Source organism: Scophthalmus maximus, chromosome 3 (genome assembly GCF_022379125.1).
Source record: "Scophthalmus maximus strain ysfricsl-2021 chromosome 3, ASM2237912v1, whole genome shotgun sequence".
Classification (NCBI taxonomy): Eukaryota; Metazoa; Chordata; class Actinopteri; order Pleuronectiformes; family Scophthalmidae; genus Scophthalmus; species Scophthalmus maximus.
Genome location: NC_061517.1, coordinates 10,090,392 through 10,095,000, shown reverse-complemented (window position 1 = coordinate 10,095,000; position 4,609 = coordinate 10,090,392). Strand labels below are relative to the sequence as shown.

General features: G+C 51.5%; 1 protein-coding gene across 4 annotated transcripts in view; it reads right to left on the bottom strand.

The window, feature by feature from the left end:
- Window positions 1-1,957, bottom strand: part of zbtb46 (zinc finger and BTB domain containing 46) — a 58,107-nt gene extending 56,150 nt beyond the window's left edge. The window contains exon 1 of one of the 4 annotated variants that reach the window (XM_035646175.2): window positions 1,718-1,957. The gene's annotated coding sequence lies outside the window, so the exon portion shown is untranslated. The remainder of the gene's footprint in view (window positions 1-1,717) is intronic. The other 3 variants (XM_035646174.2, XM_035646177.2, XM_035646176.2) reach the window with 3 other exon arrangements.
- Between the last annotated feature and the right edge of the window lie 2,652 nt (window positions 1,958-4,609).

The following is a 4,609-nucleotide window of genomic DNA, read 5'->3' as shown; positions in this document are numbered from 1 at the left end:
TCCCCGGTGTTCATCTAACTTTGACAGGCGTTCAAGAAAGGAGTTTTGGAAACCCTGGGCGCAAAGATTAATGATTGGATGACGAGACGATCTCAGCCGTTTTCACAGACCACGTGCTGGGGGCCTCACCTGGCTGCACCAGGGAGCCTCACCTGGCTGCACCTGGGGGCCTCACCTGGCTGCACCTGGGGGCCGCACGACAGCCAGGCGCGCTTTACTGTTGGAGTGGGGCTTGTTCCCCTCTCTCTCTCTCTCTCTCTCTCTCTCTCTCTCTCTCTCATGGTGAAGCGCGGCGGAAAATGGAGGAAGACGGAACTGGCCGGTAAGAGAGGGCAGACACAGACAGCAGACATATACACACACACACACACACACAAGAACAGGAGACAGACAGGGGAGCAGCGAGGGGGAGACGCTCTCAGCCGCCAGTAAACAGAAAAAACACTTGACGCCAGACTTTTCAACTCTCGATGTGGATCAGATGGTGATCAGCTGTAGTACCTCGACTATTAAAATATATATATATATATACCCGAGGGCACCATCTGCAAACAAATGTCCCCTTCCCCCCCTCCCTGCCTCTCCTTCTTCCTCCAACACCACCACCCCTGTCTTGTCTGGTCCTACTCGAGGGCTGGGTGTTGACGCAGCAGAAATTTCCAGCTGGAGAAATCCCCCTTTCGGAGGTTAATCGAGGGGAGAGGGAGGAGGGCTTAAGACCTCTCGTCTTCCAGGCTCCGAGCGCTTTCATTCTGAATCCCCCGCAGACTGCACTGCACGGAGCATCACCCCCACCGTACACGGCCCTGTATACTTTAATGTGGCACGATATGAGTGCACGACATGTGCCCACCCGACGCTGCAACACGTTGGCAATTGCAGCCGAGAACTTTACGCATTTGACCAGAATCCCTCCTCCATCAGCTGGGATTTAAAAAAAAGAAAAAGAAAAACAGCAACCGACGGAGTGTCACATCATGTTGCAGCCTATCGGCAGGTATGTCCAGAAGTAGATGTACACACACATACGCTGGAGATACATTTGTGCAGGTGTTGTGAAATTCATCCAAACTACACGCATGTTTCCCTCCTGCGCGTAAAGTATTTCCAATTAGTTTCCATTTCTAAAAAAAAATTTAAAAAAATGCCTACACACATTACAAAGTATGAACTGCCCCCCCCCCCCCCCCCCCCGCAACTGTCCGTGTTCCATCACGATCATCAACACAATGTGAGAAGAAGAAAAAAAAAGCACAAATGTGCGAATCAGTCGCGTCAAGAAGGAGGATGACAGCTCCTCCAGATATCAAGAAGCGCAACAGACAGCTGGCTGTCACGTAGAGGAGCAGGTAGGCGGACTTCGACACTGGAGTGTGCTCACTCGGCACAAGACACGATGCCCGCGAACTGGAATCATGATCATAATAATGATAATGATACTACAATGAAACGGACAGACGGACCGATTCGTGCACCGTAGTGGGTCTTCCGCACTGTGCCGGTGGCGCGGCGGTGTCATGTCTCCAACCTGCGCGTCCGACAACTCCACCAGCCGGAGACGCGACGGCGGCGGCAGGGAGAGACAACTCATTGTTGACATGGTGTAAAGAGGGCACGAGAGAAAGCCCCGGCGAGGGTCCGGGTGCGACCTGGAACCCCCCGGAGGCGGATGCAAAAGGAAAGGGGTCTCCCACTGACACGAGGAAGTCCGACATACCTGTTACCCCATGGGGTCTGGGGCGGACGCGCTGTCGGCTCCTCCGGAGTCCGGTGTGGTGTGACAGCCTGGGAGAAGAACGGAGGGGATGTCCGCGGCACCGGTTACTGTCCTTCCTCTCCTCCGTGCGCTTTCCTTCAAGTGTTATTCCCCCTGTTCTCACCCACTCCCCGCTCCTCTTCCTCCACCAGCCCCTTTCTCTCTCTCCCTCCCCTGCTTTTCCGTGTCTTGGTATCAGGAGCCTCCCCCTCCTCTCTCTCTCTCTCTCTCTCTCCCCCCTCCTCTCTCTCTCTCTCTCTCTCTCTCTCTCCCCCCCTCCTCTCTCTCTCTCTCTCTCCCCCCTCCTCTCTCTCTCTCTCTCCCCCTCCTCTCTCTCTCTCTCTCTCCCCCCCTCCTCTCTCTCTCTCTCTCTCTCTCTCTCTCTCTCCCCCCCTCCTCTCTCTCTCTCTCTCTCTCTCCCCCCTCCTCTCTCTCTCTCTCTCTCCCCCCCCTCTCTCTCTCTCTCTCTCTCCCCCCCTCCTCTCTCTCTCTCTCTCTCTCTCTCTCTCTCTCTCTCTCTCCCCCCTCCTCTCTCTCTCTCTCTCTCTCTCTCTCCCCCCTCCTCTCTCTCTCTCTCTCTCTCTCTCTCTCTCTCTCTCCCCCCCCCCTCTCTCTCTCTCTCTCTCTCTCTCCCCCCCCTCCTCTCTCTCTCTCTCTCTCTCTCCCTCCGTGTCCCCGGATCTCCTCTCTCTCTCTCTCTCTCTCCCCCCTCCTCTCTCTCTCTCTCTCTCTCTCCCCCCTCCTCTCTCCTCTCTCTCTCTCTCTCTCTCTCTCCCCCCCCTCCTCTCTCTCTCTCTCTCCCCCCCTCCTCTCTCTCTCTCTCTCTCTCTCTCTCTCTCTCTCCCCCCTCCTCTCTCTCTCTCTCCCCCTCCTCTCTCTCTCTCTCTCCCCCCCTCCTCTCTCTCTCTCTCTCTCTCTCTCTCCCCCCTCCTCTCTCTCTCTCTCTCTCTCTCTCTCCCCCTCCTCTCTCTCTCTCTCCCCCTTCCTCTCTCTCTCTCTCTCTCTCTCTCTCTCCCCCCCTCCCCCCTCCCCTCTCTCTCTCTCTCCCCCCTCCTCTCTCTCTCTCTCTCTCTCTCTCTCCCCCCTCCTCTCTCTCTCTCTCTCTCCCCCCCCCCTCTCTCTCTCTCTCTCTCTCTCTCTCTCTCCCCCCTCCTCTCTCTCTCTCTCTCTCCCCCCCCCCTCTCTCTCTCTCTCTCTCTCTCTCTCCCCCCCTCCTCTCTCTCTCTCTCTCTCTCTCTCCCCCCTCCTCTCTCTCTCTCTCTCCCCCCCCCCCCCCTCTCTCTCTCTCTCTCTCTCTCTCTCTCCCCCCCCCTCTCTCTCTCTCTCTCTCTCTCTCTCTCCCCCCCTCCTCTCTCTCTCTCTCTCTCTCTCCCCCCCTCCTCTCTCTCTCTCTCTCTCTCTCCCTCCGTGTCCCCGGATCTCCTCTCTCCGCGGGCAGAGTCAGGAAATGAGACAGCGATCACACCGCGCGTATTTCCATCGGATCTGAGTCGAGTCACAATCGCAGCTGGTCTTATCTGTCATTTTAATATAGGCTATGATGATGGTGATGATGATAAGAACAACAACAACAATAATAGCAATACTCAGAATGATCATGATGGTAGTAAAATAAGAATATTAATGATGTGTAATGATGTAAGCAGTGGGATTGGATTCGTGCGAGGGCTTATGGGTCGTGCGTCTGTTGCCATAGGGCTCAACTGTGACCAGGGGTTTATTGTAACTTACCCCCTCTTGTGGCAACAGCGAGAAAACACCAGTTGGTCTCATGGAAACAAATATTTTTTTTAAAAACTACAGCCCAAAGAAAGCCCCTGACATTTGCAGTTAGACAATGTTTGGCTTGGAAAACACCTTTGTGAGCCATGTGACTAGCAGCAGGCAGGCCAATGTCATTCTATGTTAATTCCACCGCGGTACCTTGTTTTAAGTGGAAATTACGAGATGATGTTTAACACTTAGACACTTTACGAGGTGCATGTATTGCCAGCAGTGGTCTACTTCCTAAAATGACATTGTATGTACAGTACAGGACTTCAAGTATTTTAGTTTTAGCAGAAGTACTCGGCCTCTATGAGTAATAGTAAAACTGGTCTGTTACAAGCAAAAGTTGCGCATTCAAAAATCTTAAAGTAGCATTATCAGAAATTGTCTAAATTAAAAATGTTCATTCTGCTGAGAAATGCTTTGGTGTTTATCCGAAGACCAGTGGCTCCCAACATAGTGTGATCAGGCCCCTCCGGTGAGATCTGAAGATAAATCTTAGTGGTCAGCAGATCATTAGTGGTGATCACTATTGAAGTAGGGAATACAATGTTTTTGAATTTTTTTTATGACCGTTTGGATTCCTGACTTTACGTTTCTGTGATTTACTAGATGGTTTTACTTGTCAAAAGCCAAAAAGGCCACAAGCCACTGGTTTAATGTTTTAGTGGTATGTTGGGGTTTTTCTAAGATTAATATATCTGTATTTATATATAATCTTAATCTGAAGAGTATAGGTGCCAGAGAAATGTAGATGCTTGGGTAAAAAGTACCCAAACACAGATAAAGTGGAGTAGAAGTGTATCGTAACATCAAATGTATATACTAGTACTTCAAATGTTCATTTAAGTATACTTGAATACCTGAGAACTGCAACTTTGTATAACTGCAAGTTCTGACACACGGGGAATTTCACTGTGGTTCGTACCAACTGAGCTGAGGACAAACAAAAACTCCTGTAGTTTACAATACAGATCCTCCGAAAGAATCACTTTTTTTTAATAGGAGATGACGATGTTCAACTTGTACGAAGAAATGCCTGTAAGGTTGTGTCAGTGTCAGTACACAAACGCCCCCCCCCCCCTT